The 22,109-nt window shown below is 42.7% G+C and overlaps 1 long non-coding RNA gene across 1 annotated transcript; it reads right to left on the minus strand.

Annotated features, from left to right (window-relative positions):
* Positions 1-5,223: 5,223 nt before the first annotated feature.
* On the minus strand, positions 5,224-7,303 carry LOC142071420 (uncharacterized). The gene is made up of 2 exons (XR_012667453.1): positions 6,777-7,303; positions 5,224-5,796 (listed from the first exon to the last, which is right to left on the minus strand). It is a non-coding gene; the product is annotated as an uncharacterized LOC142071420 (long non-coding RNA).
* Between the last annotated feature and the right edge of the window lie 14,806 nt (positions 7,304-22,109).

Genomic DNA, 22,109 nt, shown 5'->3' on the forward strand with positions numbered 1-22,109 from the left:
TGAGAGCTGTTGGGGGCCATGCCTGTGGATGGTCAACGTAAACAAAATGTCTCGCGGCCTGCCAGCAGATTACCCTGATGGGCGGCATGCCAAAGGTTGCTGACCCCTGCCATAGTTCATTGTTAAGGGGTCACCTTAAATTAAGATATTGAATACTATGTGGCTTTAAAAAATGCTAGAGATTTTATTCAGTGAAGAAACACTTGTTCAAGGGATGAGAGAGTATTCTTTGCAATTTTCTTATGTGTGCTAAGGAACCCTAGGAGTAGAAAATGTGGGTGTACTATGAACTTAGCACTGAACTTCAGTTACTTCAGTAGGAGGTTATAGTTATATAGTTATAGTGTCTTCATTGTATCCAAGATGTGATTAAAGATGTATCAGATATTTTTCAATATAGAAAGCTCTGTTTTCTGATTACAAGCATAGAACAAGTCATTGGTGCGGAATTATGGGAATCATGCTTTCAGGCCTATACAACCTACTTAGTGTGCCTGGTTACCAATTTTTACTGAAATGTTACTTAATAAAAATAACTTGATTAGCACCATGCAATGTACCTATAATTTAATACACAGAGTTGGAGTCATAATCGCTCAGCTAACTCATACCAATCGTGGGGTGTTCAATTACTGCCACATTTTGAAATACAGCTGAGAGTAACATGGAATTTCAATATTCATTTGGAAAAGTACACATTCTCTGCATGTTAAATGGCAACAGACAGTGCAAAGTATTCAGATAAAGAGGTCTTTGAGAGAGCATTGCACTTTTCAAAAAAAAAAAAAAACAACAACACAAAAAACCCCACAGTCAAATGCTTCTCTCTTTATATAGCTTTTCATTTTTTTTAACATGCCATTTTTTGGCATTGGCTTCTCAGAAGCCTTGTAGTAAAAATTCCTTTACTTACCAGTTTTTGCTTAAGAAATAATTATATAATTTACAATTTCACCTGAGGGCTGAACACAACATGCGCTCCCCTCTGTGGTTAGCCTGATTTGCTGTTGGGCATGGAAAGAGGTCAAGGATATGACCTCACTTCCTCCACACCCACTTTGCAATGGCTAGTGTTGGTAGCATGCACAGTCTTTATGTTCTGGTGAGCACAAAAACTGTGATAGGTATTGGGACCTCGACAGGGGATAAGAAGGCTCACCATGAACACCTGAAATTCAGCTTCTCACAAACCTGACAGCACCTGTGAGAGTGAGATAGCAACACTGTGGTGTGGTGGATTCACAATCTTTAAATGAAGAGTGGATGTTGTTCTAAAAGATAGGCTCAACCAGGAATTATGGGCTTGATGCAGAAGCCACTTGGTGGAAATATATGGCCTCAGTTAGGCAGATAATAGGATTAGATGATCATAACGATCTCCTCTTGTCTTCAAATCTATTCATCAATCATTTCATCCGCCTCTTGTGTCTGTGTAATAATGCAAAACAGCACTAGTTTAGGTCAGGAAGTGAAGAAGAAAATAATAAGCAATTTAAATGTTATGAAAAATCTAGGCAGGCAAAATTAATCTTTGGCATCCAACTTAGAATTTGCCATTGGCATCACATTTTGCTCCCCTTCTCAGTGTTGCTAGCTCTCTCAATTTTATCATGAGTCTCACAATATTTGATGCTTTTCTTAAATCCCAAGCTCCCAGATTCATGCGTTTATATGAGAATCTCAGATTCAATATTTTAAAAGGGTTTTAGTCATAGTCATCGAAAGTTGATTCAGGTAAACCCTGAAGTCTCAAAATTCATGCTGCAAATAAAAAACTCTACAGTTTTTTTAACTGCATAATTTTTAAGCTAATATTTTGATTCTGGGAGGCCCTGGCTCATGATTTTTGAATGCTTGGGGCTGCCAAAATTGTCTCCTTGTATAAAAAATCCCATGGGATTTGAAATGGCAACTTGTAGTCAGGGCTTCGGTTTTATTTCTCATCTGAAAGACATCACCAGTAGTAGAGTACTTCCTGTTGCTTTGCTGGGGTTCATTACTGACTCTGCGGAAAGCTAGCCATTGGATCAACAACGCTGTTTTCTGCTTCACCTATGTTCCTCTTGGTGGTTATTCACCAAAGGATTGATCCATGACAACACCGTTTAGTTTGGGGGATATGATGTGCACCACAGCACTATGTCAAACCATCTAAAAACATATCTGTGTGCTGAAGTATATTCAATCAGACACAGCATCAATGGTTATCAGGTAACAGCTTCTACTGAGCCAGCAGAGGGAGCACAAAACACGCTTAAGCAGTTTTCCCAAAAGTTAGTTCATTTTATTTGCGTATTTCTCAATGATGGAATGAGAGATTTTAAACAGCAGAGATATTGAGAAGCCTAAGTATTTTCCATTTTGGGAAGGCAGGTCAAATTTTGAGCCTAAATCTGTTGACAATGCCCCTTTAAACAATAATAATTGAAAAATTAAGAAAACAATTGGATTTTTTTTCACAAGATCAGTCAAAACTTTGGTTTCAAAGCTGTATTGTTTTCAAAACACTAGCTTAATTTGATCAGGGTACAGTGTGCTACCATGCTTTCATGAGTCACTCAGGGATGAGGGAACTGATAGATTTATACCTTTGAGCAATAGCTGACCTGCCATAGCATGGTTTCACCTTGGCAAGCTAAAATATCCAAACGCCTCTATAAGCACTAAGTCCCAGATGATACACCCTCTGCTAAAGCATGGGCCTCTTGAAATATGACCTTAGAATATGAATTATAGAAGAGATCATACCATACCCTAGTCATTTAATACATGTCTGGTTGGAAAGCATACTTTAGTGCAGTATTAAATAGAGTTGGTCAGGAATTTTCCAGTGAAGTCATTTTTTCTGTCCCAAAAATGCTAATTTGTTGCAACCGAAACTATTCACAGGAAAGGGTCAGTTTCAGTGACAATCCTGATTTAAAAAAAAAATCAATATGTCCCATTTTGACAGTTTCTAAATGAAAAGTGTCATTTTTCATTTGAAGCTACTTGTATTTCAAAATTTTAGTTAATTTATACTAAAAAGGGTAATTTTTAAAAAAAAGGCTGAAATTTAAATTAAATGTTTTGAAACGATCAAAATGAAATGTTTCAATTGACTGATCTGAATGGTTTTCCAGATTATTGGTTTGTGAAAAGTTTTTGACTTTTTTGTTCTGATTCAGGAAAGGAATTTTTTTTGAAACATCAAAACATTCTCACATGATGGGAAACCCATTTCCCATCTAATATTTAAAGGAGAACTTCACTGTTAGAGGGTTCTCATTCAGTTGAGATGTTAAACCAAGTGCCCCATATGTCTTATCAAGTGGTTACCCCAGTGGAAGTTAAAGATCCCATGGGTGTTTTGAAAAAAGATGATAGGTAAAATTTTCAAAGACCGCCTACTTAATTTTGGAGCCCAAATCCCATTTTCAGAAGTGACATAAGCACTTAGGAGCCAAAGTCTCACGGAAAGTCAATGGAAGTTAAATCTCTAAGGCCATGTCTACACTACGAAAGTACTCTGATTTTACAGAAGTCGATTTTGGGGAACAGATTGTATAAAGATGAGTGCATGTGTCCACACTAAGCACATTAATTCGGCGGTGTGCATCCACAGTACCGTGGCAAGCGTCGACATTCCGAGCAGTGCACTGTGGGTAGCTATCCCACAGTTCCTGCAGTCCCCGCTGCCCATTGGAATTCTGGGCTAAGCTCCCAATGCATGATGGGGCCAAAAATTTGTCACAGGTGGTCATGGGTAAATGTCGTTAGTCAACCCTCCCTCCTTCCGTGAAAGCAACAGCAGAAAATCATTTTGCGCCCTTTTCCCTGGATTGCCCGAGCAGACACCATAGCACAGCAAGCATGGCTCCCGTTCAGCTCACCACAGCAGTTATGACCTTTGTACACACCTCGCGCATTATCATGCAGTTTATGCAGAACCAGCACCTGAAAAACCAGGCGACGAGGCGATGGCAGCGCAGTGATGAGGACATGAACACACTTTTCTCTAAAACCGTGTTCACCTGCAATTTGGAGATTATGGTGTTACTGGGACAGGCTCATGCCGTGGATCGCCAATTCTGGGCCTGGGAAACAAGCACAGAGTGGTGGGACCACGTAGCGTTGCAGGTTTGGGATGATTCCCAGTGGCTGCGAAACTTTTGCATGCATAAGGCCACTTTCCTGGAACTCTGTGAGTTGCTTTCCCCCACCCTGAAGCACAAAAATACCAAGATGAGAGCAGCCCTCACAGTTCACAAGTGAGTGGCAATAGCCCTGTGGAAGCTTGCAACGCCAGACAGTTACTGGTCAGTTGGTAATCAATTTGGAGTGGACAAATCTACTGTGGGGGTTGCTGTGATGCAAGTAGCCAACGCAATCATTGAGCTGCTGCTATCAAAAGTAGTGACCCTGGGAAATGTGCAGGTCATAGTGGATGGCTTTGCTGCAATGGGATTCCCTAACTGTGGTGGGGCTATAGACCGAACGCATATCCTTATCTTGGGACCGGACCACCAGTGCAGCCAGTACATAAACTGCAGTGCTGCAAGCACTGGTGGATCACAAGGGACGTTTCATCAACACCAACATGGGATGGCCGGGAAAGGTTCATGATGCTCATGTCTTCAGGAACTCTGGTCTGTTTAAACGTCTTCAGGAAGGGATTTACTTCCCAGACCATAAAATAACTGTTGGGGATGTTGAAATGCCTATAGTTATCCTTGGGGACCCAGCCTACCCCTTAATGCCCTGGCTCATGAAGCCGTATACAGGCACCCTGGACAGCAGTAAGGAGCTTTTCAACTATAGGCTGAGCAAGGGCAGAATGGTAGTACAGTGTGCATTTGGATATTTAAAGGGTCGCTGGTGCAGTTTACTGACTTGCTCAGACCTCAGCAAAACCAATATTCCCATTGTTATTGCTGCTTGCCATTTGCTCCACAATCTGAGAGTAAAGGGGAGACGTTTATGGAAGGATGGGAGGTTGAGGCAAATCACCTGGCCGCTGAATACGTGCAGCCAGACACCAGGGCAGTTAGAAGAGCACAGCAGGAAGCGGTGCACATCAGAGAAAACCAGTTTGAAAACCAGTTTCATGACTGGCCAGGGTACTTCTCTTCATTTCTCCTTGATGAAAACCCACCCCCTTGGTTGCCTCTAAATTCCCTGTAAGCCACCCACCCTCCCCCCTTTGATCACAGATTGCTTGCAAAGGAAATAAAGTCACTATCATTTAAAAAACATGTATTCTTTATTAATTGATTATAAAAATAGGGAAATAACTCACAAGGTAGCCTGGATGGGGTGTGGGAGGAGGGTAGGAGGGAAGGAAAAGGCCGCTTCAAAACTTGTGGAATGCCAGCCTTCGGTTGCTTGGGCTGTCCCCTGGGGTGGAGTGGTTGGGTGCCCAGAGGCCCCCCACCCACGTTCTTGGGCATCTGGGTGAGGAGACCATGGAACTTGGGGAGGAGGGAGGGCAGTTAAACGGGGGCTGCAGTGGCAGTCTGTGATCCTGCTGCTGTTCATGAACCTCCACCAGACGCCAGAGCATGTCCGTTTGATCCCACAGTAGCCCCAGCGTTGCATCATGCCTCCTCTGATCTTCTTGCCGCCACCTCTCCTCACGTTCATCGTCCACTTTCCTGTACTCTGCTATTGTGTCCCTCCACACGTTCTGCTGAGCTCTGTCAGTGCTGGATGACTGCATGAGCTCAGAGAACATTTCATTGCGCGTGCGTTTTTTTCACCGCCTTATTTGAGATAGCCTTTGGGACCGAGGAGGGAGGCTTGAAACATTTGCAGCTGCTGGAGGAAAAAAAGGGAGTGAAGTATTTAAAAAGATACATTTTACAGAACAATGGCTATACTCTTTCACGGTGAATAACACTATTCACATTACATAGCACATGTGATTTTGATACAAGGTCGCATTTTGCATCTTATTTTGAGTGCCTGTGGCTTTGGTGTTACAGATCACACACACAGTGCTGGGCTACCGAATTTGGCTTGCAGGCAGCCATGGTAATCCATAGTCTTTCGGCTTCTGCAACCTTCATAAGAGCAGCGCCCTCCTCTCCCATACGAAGCAAAGCACTTTGAGTTGGCCATTTCGTGCTGCAGTTTTTCCTGTTAATGTGAAGCAGCAGAAACCAAACTAACTCCCCCACCCCCATCCAATTCTCTGGGATGATCGCTTTACCTCTCACCCCACTGCGTGGCTGGTATCAGGGAAGATCCCTGCTAGCCAAACGCGAACAGCTCAGCGCCAATGGCCCGACCCCGCCTCCTGCGGGGAGGATTTCTTTTCAGCCACAGGCAAACAACCCAGTAGGAACGGCCACCTCTGCATATCCCCTTAATTTAAATTAAATTCCCCTATTTCAACCAGGTTACCATGAACAATATCACTCTCCTGAGGATAACACAGAGAGATAAAGAACGGATGTTGCTTGAATGCCAGCGAACACCAGTACCATACGCTGCCAGGCTTTGTCATGCAATGATACCAGATTACTTGCTACTAGCATGGTGTGGTAAAGTGTCCTATCTTGGAGGACGGAATAAGGCTGCTCTCCCCAGAAACCTTCTGCAGAGGCTTTTAGAGTACCTCCAGGAGAGCTTCATGGAGATGTCCCTGGAGGATTTCTGCTCCATCCCCAGACACGTTAACAGACTTTTCCAGTAGCTGCACTGGCCACGAATGCATCCCAAGTCCTCAGGGCTACTTAATCATTAAAAAACACTTGCTTTTATAACATGTATTATATTTAAAAAGGTACACTCACCAGAGGTCCTTTCTCCGGCTTCGTTGTGTTGGGAGGGTATTTCAGTCAGGGAGATAAAAAGATCCTGGCTGTTGGGGAGAACGGTGTGCAGTGTGCTCTCCTCAAGCTCATCCTCCTCATCATCATCTTCCCCTTCCGCAAAATCCTCAGGCATGGCAGAGAGTACCCCATCATCGGAGTCCACGGACAGGGGTGGGGTAGTGGTGGCCCCCCCTAGAATTGCATGCAGCTCAGTGTCAAAGCAGCATGTCTGGGGCTCTGTCGCAGAGCATCTTTTGATTCTTTGGTTTTCTGGTACGCTTGTCTGAGCTCCTTAAGTTTCACGCAGCACTGTGTTGCATCCCTGCTGCAGCCTCTGTCCCTCATGGCCTCGGAGATTTTTTGAAATGTTTTGGCATTTTATCTTTTGGAATGTAGTTCTGATAGCACGGATTCCTCTCCCCATACAGCGATCAGATCCAGTACCTCCCGTTCAGTCCATGCTGGAGCTCTTTTGCGATTCTGGGACTGCATGGGCACCTGTGCTGATGAGCTCACCTAGCCAAACAGGAAATGAGATTCAAAAGTTCCCGGGGTTTTTCCTGTAAACCTGGCCAGTGCATCCGAGTTCAGAGTGCTGTCCAGAGCGGTCACAATGGTGCACTGTGGGATAGCTCCTAGAGGCCAATACCTTTGAATTGCGTCCACACAAACCCTAATTCAAAACAGCGATATTGATTTCAGCACTAATCCCCTTGTTGGGAAGTAGTACAGAAATTGGTTTTAAGAGCCCTTTACGTAAAAAAAATGGCTTCGTTGTGTGGACGGGTGCATGGTTAATTCAATTTAATGCTGCTAAATCTGACATAAACTCGTAGTGTAGACCAGGCCTAAGTGTCTAAGTCACTTCTGAAAATGAGACTGAGGCCCCCAAGTCACTTTGACACAGTTAAAAATTTTACCCTAGAACAACATAGTAGTACTTTAGTAGTCAACATTTCGGCCCATTGATTAAACAGAATCTAATGTCTAAGGCTGAATGTGTTTTAACTGTGGTTGTACATACAATGCCTAACCATGTCTGTCTACACAGCCACTGCACTACCAGTAATAAGGGGAGATGATAGAATACAGTGAAGAACTGTCAGTAGCCCTAGATGCGTCCTGCAAGGAATGGGGTGAATTACCACTATTCTGGTCTCCATACTCCTCAGTTGGAAAGGAGGGATGAATAAGTTCAGTAACCCTGGCTGTGGTACGTGGTGCAGTGGCATAGAATGATGCCCAGGGGAGAGATGCAGCCAGTAAAAGGGCAGCTTGAGCTGGGAAGGGAGGCATAGAATCTGCCCGAAGGGGGCAGTTGGAGAAAGCTGTGAGAGAAGAAGGAGGGAAGGAGAAGAGGCTGGATGTTGAGCTAATGGATGAACCAAAGCTGGGGTAAGAGGTGAGGGATTAAAATAAAAGAAGAACAAGAGAATGAAAGTAGGGGACTGGGAAGTGAGGAGGAAGAAAGAAGGAAAATAAGAAAGGTTTCAGGTCAGAAGCAGAAAAAAAACAGGCCTGGTTATGTGAGCAGGCACTATTAGAGAAGAGAAGTAGTAATGAGAAATAAAATGTACAGATGTGCCGGAGAGAGAGTATCAAGGGGAAAAAATAAAAGGAAATATAATCAGTGAGAAAGGCAATTGATCAAAAAGCTGTGTTAGATGAAAACAGGTCCTGAAAACAGTAACAAGATACCCGCCCACAAAGGACCTAAAGTACATGGACCGAGAGAATGACTGTTTGAACATCTATTGAAGGAATACAATTCAAAAGTATCTAATAGACAAGTGAGGGCCCACTAGGTGAAGAAACCCCACTTGGGGATAAACTCGATGCAAAGACGTACAGCCACAGGAACATGGAAGCTAAGGAGCACCTCAAGCCAAAGACAAGCAAAGAACAGGACACCAAGAATGGAGCAGGACTTACAGCCAAGGAAAGGAAATGTTGATTCTTCTCTGAAGTGACACAATATATTGACACCGCCTTATTTGAGATAGCCTTTGGGACCGAGGAGGGAGGCTTGAAACATTTGCAGCTGCTGGAGGAAAAAAAGGGAGTGAAGTATTTAAAAAGATACATTTTACAGAACAATGGCTATACTCTTTCACGGTGAATAACACTATTCACATTACATAGCACATGTGATTTTGATACAAGGTCGCATTTTGCATCTTATTTTGAGTGCCTGCAGCATTTGGTATTAACTGCACAGAGTGAGGAAGGAGCAGCGTGTACAAGTTTGTAAAGGTTAATGTATTGGTAACCTACAGTTTATTATTATAAGTAATAAGCACTTGGTAAAGTATTATAATATTTATGCACCTGGTCCCATTGAGGTTTTTCCTTATAAAGTTTAAAAAATTTAAAATGATTCCTTTTGTCTTGGTTTGCCTCTACCTCTCCTCATAGCCGGGTCAGTGCATAAGGACCTGATCAGGAGGAATGGAGGATCAGGAAGAAGTACATGCCACAGGTGGGATAGAAAATTTGGTGTGAGCAACACAGATGAGACAATTTTTTTGATGTGGAATTTTATTAATATTTAACATGGCTCATGGTATTTTTTTTCTGAAATTTTCTATTACAAAAAGAAAATCCTAATCATCATGCTTGACTCTAACCCCCAACACCCTGCTATGATTTTGGCCTTAGGGTTAAATCCAGGGCTGGTATCTGAGCAAGTAATTATAAATTATGGTTGTTATAAATTTTTTTCCTGACACAATGTAGTTGTATATTACAAAACTAGTGGGCTTTTATTGGTTGGTTGGTTTTGGCTTTTTCTTTAGTGGTCAGACGTGTTAGTTTGTGACACTGAATTTCTCAGATACATATATTTCTCTCAGATTTTTTTTCCCTGGGGTCATCTATTGAAGCAGTTCAAAAGATGCTAAAGTCTCATCACAGGATTTCCACCTAGCTCCTGAAAAATTTGTGGAACCCAAGTCATCCTAAAAATGTCTTATTTTCCAATTTCATGACAGAATCATGTCATATAGAAAATGAAGGCTATAAACTTTTGATATTTGTAAGGATTGGATTAATCAAATTTTGATCCATTTTTGGCAGGGTAGATAACTCTGTCAAGGGATGTCCAGTCACATACAGTCAGCAGGGAGCTTACACCCCAATTGCTACAGTCTCTCTGATGGCTAACCCACAAAACAGGAGAGCGGGGCCTAGCAGTCAGAATCCTTTGGGCTACCCTTGCTCCCAGAGCAGTGTGACCTAGTAGTCAGGGTAGATTGGGCTGCCACTCAGGATCTCAGGCCCTCAAGCAGAGTAGAGCAATAAATCAACAGTCTGTGGTGCTCCAGCCTTCAAACAGGGCAAAGAAGCAGCAAACAATCTGGGTTGCTCAGGCCCGCAGATAGGGCGGAGCAGCAAACTCACAGTCTCAGTAGTCTAGCGTTCTGACTTGGGTGAATGGTAAAAAACCGCAAGCCTCTAGGCCTAAGGTAGGGAGAAGCTGCCATGCTGGTGTGGAGCTGGCAGCAGGAGAAGGGGGACCCAGGCCCACCCACTCCACCAGGTCCTAGCCCAGGGCCTTAACAGTGGCAGGGGGGTCCCACCACTGGGTCAGCAGGGATCCCACTGAAACGTGCTGATGAGTCTCCTGGTCCTACAATCGGACTAGTATCTATTTCCCCTTCCCCTGGGCTACTTCCTACCCAGTCTCCCAGTACAGCAGTCCATGGGGTCTCTCGGGTCATCTGGTGACGAAGTCCACTGTGGCTTAGTCCCTTCCCAGGTCTCTGACGGCCAGTGTCCATATGGGGTTCAGCGTGACTGGCCTCTGAACTGGGGCTCCTGCAGCTCTGTGGAGGGAGCTCACAATACACATCCACCCTCCTCAGCAGTCCGGCCCAACTGAGCTGGGCTGCTTCCCTTTATACTTGTCTCCAGGCTGAGCATGCCCAGCAAGGATGGATGGGCATGGCTTCCTCCACCTGTAATGCACCGTTAATCCCTGTGGGGGCCAGTTCGGGGTAGATACACCCCATCACATCATGTGACAATACAAATAATATACAAAAACCTTATATAATATGTCAAACATATCAAATTGGAGATGGATATTTAATTATCAAAAAAGCGAAAATTACTGAATATGCATACACACAACTATGATCAGCAATACACAACTATATTCGCAGGTCAAATCTTGAGCTTCTTACCAGGCAGACTCCTAATGGAATTAATGCCTTAGTGAGGACTGAGGAAAAACTCAAGGTAGATCACTACCGCCATGGGGAAAAAATGCAGCTGATGCGGAGGAGGAAGAAGACTCCATGAAATTCCTCTCATGAGTTCTCATCAAACTATTCCATTATGGGGTGGGGGTTCCCTGCCCATTCAATGGTATGGGCAGGCCCCAGAATCTGAAATCCCTTAAGATCACTGTGGATATGGGTGGATCTGACACAGATCAGGGCCATCCTTATGTAGGCCTAGTATTCCTTCACTTTCTCCCACTACCCTATCAGTACAGCTCCAGTGGAAAAGTATTGACAGGCTTTCCTACTTTCCACTATCTCAGGAATCCCCCTTAAAGGGGAATGGGATTCCTAGCATGGAGGGATTCTGTGGAAATGGTAATACAACCTACCGCTTATTACTTGAATTTAGCAGTATTGTTGACTTTTTCTGTTAGGGAGGTGACTTTTAATACTTGTGAAAGTGAGAAACTAGTATCACTAGTGAAAGCTTTATGCAAGTTTCCCCATACAGTTCAATCCCAGCCTGAAGTACTTCTGTCCTGAGCCTTATGAAAGGCCCAAATCTTCCAGGTGATCACTTCCTGCCAAGTGCTGACTATTCTCAAATCTCACTGCAATCAACAAGAAAAGAACTCAGCTCCTCCTAAGACGAAACCCTGAAGCACAGAATGCCAATAATAGCAAATTCATGTGTGGGTAAAGGTCCAGTCAACAATCACATTTTCTCTCTAGTGTAAGCCAATTTTTGTAGGTGTAATGGGTTGTACCAGACCTTTGTGACCTCCTATTGGATGCCCTGCTGCACCCTGCCTCAGGAAACAGTTGTCTGTGAAGAAAATGGAAACCATTTTGGAAACCTGCGAGATCTGGTCTTTTAGCAGCCAGAAGGGCTGCAGACCAGCAATAGTGAATAAAGGCCCAGTATGCTGAAGTGGAAGCAGCTGCCTGGTTGCAGCAAGTCAGTTCCTAACTGGAGCCACAGGCATGAGGCGGGGCCAAGCATATTATTGACCCCAATCAGTGGCAGGGACTAAGAAAGAACCCTGCTCATTCAGTCCTAGAGAGAGAAGTTAATCCAGAAAGGATAAGAAACTATTTTTTTATAATTGGCCCTGAAGGGCAAGAACCTGTTTCTATTTTTTTAGTTTGTTTTCCCCCGGAAGAGGTTTGGACTGTATGACCCGGCTGGAGGGCCAAGTTGCAGAAGGCCAGATGACAGCCCTCAGGGACTGCTGCTAACTGAAGAGAATGGCAGCACCATGAGTCAAGGGTCAGGGGTGCTCAAGAGGTGAGTACAACCCACCACAACAGGCTAGCACACAAAATTCCTGTTGTGCTTCATTGACTTCCTGTACGCTCAATGAGAAAAGGAGTACTTGTGGCACCTTAGAGACTAACCAATTTATTTGAGCATGAGCTTTCGTGAGCTACAGCTCACTTCATCAGATGTTTACCGTGGAAACTGCAGCAGACTTTATATACACACAGAGAATATGAAACAATACCTCCTCCCACCCCACTGTCCTGCTGGTAATAGCTTATCTAAAGTGATCAACAGGTGGGCCATTTCCAGCACAAATCCAGGTATTCTCACCCTCCACCCCCCACACAAATTCACTCTCCTGCTGGTGCTAGCCCATCCAAAGTACGCTCAATAATATCATTGGCAACTTGGCCCATCTTTTCTCAACAGGTACAGAGAAAAGGAAAGGAAAAAAATTTTCACTAGGAGGGTGGTGAAGCACTGGAATGGGTTACCTAGGGAGGTGGTGGAATCTCCATCCTTCGAGGTTTTTAAGGCCCGGCTTGACAAAGCCCTGGCTGGGATGATTTAGTTGGGGTTGGTCCTGCTTTGAGCAGGGGGTTGGACTAGATGACCTCCTGAGGTCCCTTCCAACCCTGATATTCTATGATTCTATGATTGAACCTGAAGGGACAAAATAAAAGGCAAAGAGCAAATGGAAGTGAAAACAGACATGCCCCCTAATAGTCAATGAAATAGAGCTCAGCCCACCCCAAAAGCATTTTTTTCTCTCCTCAAGGCACAATCTATCTGCAAGATGGCTAATATATCTTGAAAACATTAAGCATCTTGTTCTGTCATTACATAAATAAGGGCCAGACCCTGCTCCTACTGAAGATGCAATGGCTCAGATTTTCAGCTGTGGCCAAGGAGTGCTCAGTGCAACTCCGGAGAAGAGTGCACAGTTGGCTTTAAACCATTTTTATGAGCCCCCAAAACCTGGGACCACTGTGCACTGGGCTGAAGGCTGATTTAAAATACCCTAATTGCCAATAGCACCAGCAAGACAACTGAGGACCACTGTGATTGAGAGGAGTACCAAGTATGTTCCCTTTCCCCCAGCCATTCCTCTTACATGGGAAGAGGGTGATGCAAGAACTATTACAAAGGCTTCATATCACTCGCTACACTGGGTGATATTCCCCTGGCCAGTGGAGCTGTGCAAAGCAACCTTAACACAGGGGAAAGTGTGGACTATTGATTTAGTAGGTACGGGATTGGGCCCTGAGGTACAGCGCTAAATCATGGCAGTAGAAGGACTGACACTTTGTTTTGTGAACCCATAATAATGTTTTAATTAGATTTTTAATTTTGTAAATACAGATGATTGTTCTCCAGTGCATAGGCCAGACAGATAATAATTTCTTTGTTGCAAGTCTGCCAGGACACAATGCTTTTTGTTTTATAATAGCGACTAGAATAATTTATTTGCACACAGGGAGGTAGTTTCACTGGCTAGCCTTTAGCCCTTACACTTTCTATTGTTTGGAAATAGCATCATATAGATATTGCAGTAAGCCTGCTATTACTGGATAAATCAGTTTAATCAGGCGTGAACATGGCTCATGCATAGCTACAATTACCTATTAAGTTATGGGCACCGGCAGTTCACAATACTGCCCTTTCTTTGTGTTTTGAGAAACTGAATTCCTTAATTTAAATATATTCAGCCATCAACAAGACTTCCATTGTTAGAGAATATTATGGTAATTATTCTATTACTGTGTTATTCCACCTTACTGCACTAAGAGGGACAGTGGCAAGATGGGCATTTTAGTGTCCCTTGTGTATATTGGAGAATCTATTAATTCCCCTCATCTCCAAGGAATTTTCATGTGTAGTTCTCATTAACTCTAGTGGACATCTCAGACGTGTAAATGCACAGGACCTGATCCTCCACTAGGTACAAACTTCATAAGCTGCACCAAATGGTCTTAGCAGCCCTGTACAGTGCATAGCAGTAACAGACCCTATTATCAGTAGCATCTCTGTTGCTTACAAATACTGTGAAAGAGTATTGCCCCTTCTCACCGTTTACCCCCAACAGTTTTCTGATGTGTAAGCATCATTCCCACTAGGAAATTACATTAAAATATTATCAGATCACTTCCGTCCTACTCCACTGGCTCCATATTTATTTCAGGGTCCCATTCGATATTGCTTTCTTGTTTTTCAGACTGGTCATGATTTCACCCCAGTTTAGCTCAATGACCCTCTTTCTCTCTGCTGCTCCTGCTGCCAGGACTGGCCTTAATCAAAAGAAAGACCATTCAGGACTTCAGGCTCCCACAGTAGACTCAGTAACTCTTCATCCAATCTCTTCCCTCCAACAGCAGGACTGAAGTGGGTAGCCATATGCCTTTGGGAAGCCAGGATGAGCTATTCATCTGATTTAACCCCCTTTTGTCAAGTATGAGTGGAAGATTATTTTAGCTCACTGAGCTCTCTCCTCCCCCTCTATGCAGCACACATGTACATGGATGCCAACAAGGTTGTGGAATTACAGAGAGGTAGCATCTGTTAAGAATGATTCAAATGATTTGTTTCGAGGCCACAAAGTGACAATTAAAAGGTCTGACAGATGCCATGCAGGAAGAAGAAGGAATGTTCATTCCTCCCCTGCAACTAGACCTGTAACAATCTGAAACTCTGCCTCCACTCAGTGAAAACAACTTTCAACTCTATTAATATTGTACACTTCTATAGCATCTCCCACACAAAGGGTTTTACACACACTAATGTATTAGCAAAAAGAAAAGGAGTACTTGTGGCACCTTAGAGACTAACCAATTTATTTGAGCATGAGCTTTCGTGAGCTACAGCTCACTTCATCAGCTGTAGCTCACGAAAGCTCATGCTCAAATAAATTGGTTAGTCTCTAAGGTGCCACAAGTACTCCTTTTCTTTTTGCGAATACAGACTAACACGGCTGCTACTCTGAAAACTAATGTATTAGTCCCCACAATATCCTGGTGAAGTAGGTAGGTATTCCCATTTATTCGATGAGGCAACTGGCACAAAGAGGACAGAAGACTTGTTCAAGTTCACAGCTAGGAACAGAACCCAGATTTCATGATGCCTAATCTTGTGCCGTACTCACAAAACCATCCTTCCTCACCGAGTCACTCTAAGTAGGATAATGGAAGCTTTGCCCAGTTCTTATGTGTAACCTGGTTAATGAGGATTCTTGACAAAATTTGGCAGTTGTTTGCCGGTTTAGTCAAGTATGTCTGGTAAAGAAATTTGCCTGCTGAATCTACTGTCACCTCCATTTCTTCCTTTTGGTGATGCTGACTTGTGCACAATGCATTACGGAGGACAGCAGCTAACATAAAGCCCTCAGCAGCTCCATGCTGGGAAGCAGGGCTCTGGCATACAGGCAGCTGTCTTGAGGCTCTCAGACCGCTTGCTGCTCATTTACTGAGGAGTAGATTCATCTTCAGGAGCTGACTATGGAACACTGAGGATGAGTACATGTGTCCTCAGTATGCTGAGAATGAAACAATCATAAAATGAATGTGCTTTAAAAATAAAGCCTATTATTTAAATATTAGACTTTAACGGTCTGCTGTAAACATTGATTTAGTTTTCCAATAAACTCCAGCGTCGTGGCCACTTGATCCTATTAGACGGTGCTCAGGTTTCATTTATCCATTCTGGATAGTGCAATCAATGGAAGCCCTTTAACCAGGTTTATAAATTGTCATGTCATTTTTTACTGCTTGGCACCAGTTCAGTTCTTCAATTAGAACTTTAATGTCAATACCTTGTCTTGGCTGATCTAGCTGTAGAAATACGCTTTTCCGGCATGTTATCCCAAAGCCTGCACAAGTTTTCTTATACTGCCATATTTAACAGTTATTCTTCTTTCCTGTATATTCTAATATGAAAATATTATGGCCTAAGTCCATGCGTTCTGCAATTCTGCTCTAGAATGCAAGCTTTAATTAAAAAAACCCACAAGAAATCGTGTAAACCACTTCAGTGGTGTCTGGCTAAGTCTGTGGACACTCTGAAACAGTAGCTGTAAGAAGTGGCAGTCCCTCCTGTTCATATCAATGTAGCATTAACCCTGAAGCTTAATGATGACAGCTTAGATGTCAAAATTACTACTTATTTCACTGCTGAACCTTTCAGTAGAAATATCCAGCTGATGTGCTTCCCACACAATCCCAAACTGCTTCCCACATCTTCCCAACACCCCAGCCGGCCCTAACCCAGCTGGCAAAACTTCCACCTTCTCACTTCATAATTTCTGCAGTTCAGTCAGGAGCTTTCAGCACAAAATTCTTCACCATCCTGAAAACTGAAGATATAGTGGTGATGTAAAATAAACTGAATTCGCTATCAAATTAAATAACACAAAGAATTACTGCATTGATAGTATTAGTATTTTCACACTTAATTGAATAGAAACCTCCATTTTTTAATTTGCTTGGAACTGCTGTAGAATTTCTGTTTGGTTGGCCTGGAGGCCTAGATCCTTAAAGGCATTTAGGTGTCTATCTCCTATTTAAATCCTAACTCCTTTTGAGGCTCTGAGCCTACATGCCATAGAAACTTTGCCACAGAATGTAGGTCAAATCAGCCACGGAGTATGCAGGTCCTCAATAACTATGTATCTTATCCCCACCTAGGATGGCTAAATTCTATACAAAAACGGATGATTTCCACACCATGAAAGCATCGGCAAAGCCTTAAGCCCATTTCTCACTACAGCTCCGTGTTAACAGAACCATCTTTCTTATAAAATCTAACACTTAATCCTCAAAATCTTTAGTTCTGCAAGCTTTGTAGTGTGAATCTGAAATGATAAATTAATTCAGTCACATATATCAGGATCCCCTTTCCTATTCTTACTGCTCACTCTCCAAGACCATTCACACCCATTCAATTCTCCTTCACCATCCACTATTGTGGACTTTAATCTCATCTTGGATAAAGCCATAGGGAAATATTCAATTAAGGAGGGATATGATTGATAAATTCATGACTGGTATGGAGAAAGCAAATAAGGAAGTGTTATTTACTCCTTCTTATAACACAAGAACTAGGTGTCACTAAATTAAATGAATAGGCAGCAGGTTTAAGACAAACAAAAGGAAGTATTTCTTCACACAGCACGCAGTCAACCTGTGGAACTCTTTGCCAGAGGATGCTGTGAAGGCCAAGACTATAACAGGGTTCAAAAAAGAACTAGATAAATTCATGGAGGATAGGTCATCCATCAATGGCTTATTAGCCAGGAGGGGCAGCGATGGTGTCCCTAGCTTCTGTTTGCCAGAAGCTGGGAATGGACGACAGGGCATGGATCACTTGATAGTTATCTGTTCTGTTCATTCCCTCTGGGGCACCTGGCATTGGCAACTGTCGGAGGACAGGATACTGGGCAAGATGGACCTTTGATCTGACCCAGTATGGCTGTTCTTGTGTTTTTATGTTAAATCCTGGTGTAGCCCAGTGTAATTGCATTGAATTTAATGGAGCTACAGCTACTTACATTCACACTGAATCTAGTCCATATTCATTAGGACTCCCCATGTAATAAGATACTGCTCAACATGAGTGATGGTGACAGAACTGAGCTTGAACATAAACAGATAACAAAAACTGAGTCCTAGTCTATATCTGTGAATTTAGAGCGAGGATGATTTTGGCCCAATCAGCTTCCTGTTCACAAGCTCTGTAATTTACAGACTTCACACTATTCATTGCTAGTACAGGTGGATGCAGCTCTGTTAAATTCAGTGAAAATACAATGTGGTATGCCGACAGTGAATGCATCCCTATGGCTTTATCCAAGACATGGTTATGGTCAACTATTTTGAACATTGACATAAAATTGAATAGACATACGGAGTGAGATCTTCAAATCCCATTTCACAATGGAAACTGCATCCAAATCTATTAATTGAATTTAAAAAGTAAAAATCCCACCACAATTGTCCTGAAAAGAAAAGAAAAGAAATAGAAGGAATTGTGAGAAATGAGAATGAATTAATTGAAACCAAGAAGACTACTCATGGAGTAATGTACTCCTCAGCATGAGTAAGGGTACCAGAATAAGGCCTGAAGTATTGTATTATTCATGCAGAATGAGGCCCCTAATCTATTGCTAATACTCTCCCACCAGTGCACTAGCTAGGCACCATCAACAGGCAAGAAATGAAAAACACATTACTTAATTTCTTTTTTTTATTCGTGTTCATATTCCATTTAATCTGAAATCTTTTCTATTAAAATTCATGTGAGTATTCAACAAAATTGTAAAATATGTATTGTGTTTAAATTAGCCCTTTTAAAAAAATATACAGAGTGCCAAATCACGAGTCTTACCATATTATTAAAAGGGATTTAAAAAACAAAGATTCTTCAAGTTACCTAATCCACAAAACAAGCACTTTAGCCGAGTTCACTCTTACTTTAATTCCATAAGGACCAATAATGATTAAATGATGCACAGACTCAGGCTGAGGATCAGGTGCAATGATTCCCCAGAGTAACAACCCACAAACTGGGCAAATCAATTTCAGTTTTAGCTTCAATCAATCAGTTTTAGAAAAAAAAGTTAAGTCACGTACATATAGATTTATATGCAAATCGTAGATAACAAATGATAAGCAACTGTGTCTGAGGAATAAATATATACCTTATAGGGGCCGCTGGTGACATTATAAACCTCAAAAGAATTGGGATGTCACATAATAATGTTACTTTGCACTTTTCATCTTCAGAGTACTTTAACTAATTAATCATCACAAGGCTACTGTGAAATAGTAAGTATTATTATCTCTCTTGTAGATGGGGAAGTTGAGGCAGCCAGATTAATTAGTGACTTGGCAAAGTCAAGGTCAGAGCAGAGCTTAGAACTCAAGAGTTCCTGGCCCTGAAACCCATCTCTCTCTAGAATCACAAGGTATCTTTTGACCTTTTGTGTGCCGTTCTTCAGCCTAATTCCTTTCCCTGACACTCCTATTTCTTTTACTTGAGTGCTTATTTACATTCTTTCCTGTTTCTTCAATGCACCCACTCAGAAATTTAAAAAACAACATTTTTAAACTGGAAAAATAAATTCCTGAAGCTCCCAAACAACTACAGACCTCCAGAGTAATTCACCAGGAGAGGGCTCAGATTTCCCTTGGCCTCTCATTGCAAAACCTTTGCTGAAAATCACCCAGACTCCTGATTACCAGTTCACTTTTGCCCATTGAGAAGTGGTATGTATTCTACCATGTCTCTAGTAATTCCAACTAGAGTACGTGTGTGTGCCAACATGGGAGCTGGTTTTCAAAGAAATGGAACAATGTATGGTGGGTCTGAGAAGGCTGGATGAAGCTCTACAACAAAAAATGTCTGCCTCCAAAATGCCAATGCCAACAAATGTGGCTTTTGTGTCATGGTGAGCTAGTTAATCAGAAGTTTGGACTATAATTTACATAAAGGGTCCTCACAAGGTGAAGAATGACCTCAACTCCCTTTGACTTCAGTAGGCAATGACTGAGGGTGCTTAGAACTTTTCAAGAGGTACTCGCCTCATGTCAGAATTGGGCCCAAAGAGGGCAACCTTTATAGAAATTAAAATGGATGCTGAACTGTAGGCCAGGCCAGGTGCTAAAATACTGCCCTAATTGATTCTAAATGCAGCAGAGAACCTGCCTCTTAATGGCTAATAGTCCATTGCTTGGAGAATTGCTTTACCCCACCAGCATTGCTCTTTGTCAGGCTTCACTCATCCTTTCCTTCCCCAAGCTGATGCAAATGTAGCCTAGACTTATCTTGTTAACTAGGCACATGCAAGAGGGAAATCAGTGGGAGAGTTATTTGGTGCTGCAGCTGCCAAGAAAGGGAACGGTATATAAAAAGAAGAGTTCTCTATTAAGCAGGTGTATTCCATAAAGGATACAATGGTGCAACATATGATGTCACAGGTTCAAGCTCTCCTCCACACACAACCTGATCCATGTCCAGTTCTCCCAAACATGCTCACTAATGCAATTTAATGTCTCCCATGCACCCTCACTCTTATGCATCCAGTTCTCCACATCTACTCACTGATGTGCATACATACATGATGATATATATTCCTTTCTCCCCATATATGCATGCTACTGCTTAAAGTATCTGTTCTTGTCTACATTGACGTACACACCCTTCATTTCTCTCACAGGTATTGAGACACAGTGGTGATGGGCACAATGCAAAAAGACATTAGCTAGATGGAAGCTTATTCATTCTCCCTCACATGTATTTTTTGATGCCTATCCCTCCATAGATTTGCTCCTTCGCAGATTCACTGATGCATGCCCAGTTCTCCCACACACTTGCTTACACATATCCAGTTCTTCTATGTACACACTTGCTTATCCTTATCCATGACTTCTCCATAGACTCACTGCTGAATATCCAGTTCTCATAGCGTTGCTGAGGCATACCCAGTTTTCTACAGTCATATACATATACATTGTACATATACATTGCTGCTAGTTTTAAAATAGTGAGTCTACAAACTAGACGTGAAAACCAATGCATGACCAGCTCCCAGCAGAGCACAGGTATCCAACCTGTGCAGAGGGAGCCCCTTGTGGGTCTCAGTTGTGGGGCAACTGTGTTAAGAAGAAAATGTTTATTTGATTATTAATTCAAACTGCGCTCCTTGAGCTATGCCCTGTGGTTTTTACACTGAAGTGTTTGAACAAGTGCCAAGTTTTCTATTTGTTTGTTTGTTTTTACTCACTGCTGTAAGTCCTTGGAAATATGAAACTGAATTTTCTTTTCTTTATTGCTTTCATCAACGTCCATTGTGTGTACTCACTGGTATGATGCAGGGTTACTCGGAGAGGCTAGTGATAGCAATGAATAATTTGTTTTGGGGGAAAAAACCATGTAAGGTGTACATGAGGGCCTGATCGTTCCCCTGACACGCAAAAAGAGGACCCTCCAAGTGGGATCTCTCTATCCACATGGGAAAAAGGAACTGGATCAGACACCTCATGGCACTGTCCTTTCTTTCCTCACGGTGGGAAAGGACAGCTCTCTCCAGCCTACTGGAACTATCCAGAATGGACTGGAATTGATGTACTAAGAAACATATTCATTTCCTTTCAGCAACCATGCAGGGAATCTGCAGAACAGTTAATATGGCCAGAGGCTGTGTTACTCTTTCCATGGAGCTGCTCCTTTGCTAGAGGCACCTCTGTCAGAGGGTTTCTGGGACAGTAGCTTAGTGAAGATTCCCTAGCTGTACAGCTGCAATAGAACCAGTGGGAATGCAGCTCTCACCAAGATTCATCCAGATCTCTATGGATCCATGAATTCTGGACCCCTCGCGTGTTCCCATTCTGGGGGAGGAAGCAGGAAATCTCATCCCTGCCCCCCATTGAACAATCTAGGGGAAAACTGCACAAGAGGAATCTCACTGAATTTTCCTGGCCCTTTCCTATGAGGTTTTGTTTTTCCCATGAGAGGGAGTGATAAGGTCCAGAAACTTTGGTAGGTATAATTTGGGCTTACCAAACTTTACGAGATATATATATTTGAATGTTTGCTCTGTCATCCACTAAAACTTAGTTTATTTCCTTCACTCAGCTTTCGTTCTGTATTTTCTGTATGACCTAATTAGTATTTCCTATCCTTACCTTGGTGTCTGATTCTGCTCTCTTTGAAACCAATGGGAGTTTTGACTTTGGCTTCATGGGAACTGGACAGATTGAGCCTTTGGGCCACAATCCTGCGACTCTGAAGCATGTGCTTCACTTTATGCAAGCGAGCTGTCCCATTGGCACC

The sequence above is a fragment of the Caretta caretta genome, chromosome 3 (assembly GCF_965140235.1).
Source record: "Caretta caretta isolate rCarCar2 chromosome 3, rCarCar1.hap1, whole genome shotgun sequence".
NCBI classification, from domain to species: domain Eukaryota; kingdom Metazoa; phylum Chordata; order Testudines; family Cheloniidae; genus Caretta; species Caretta caretta.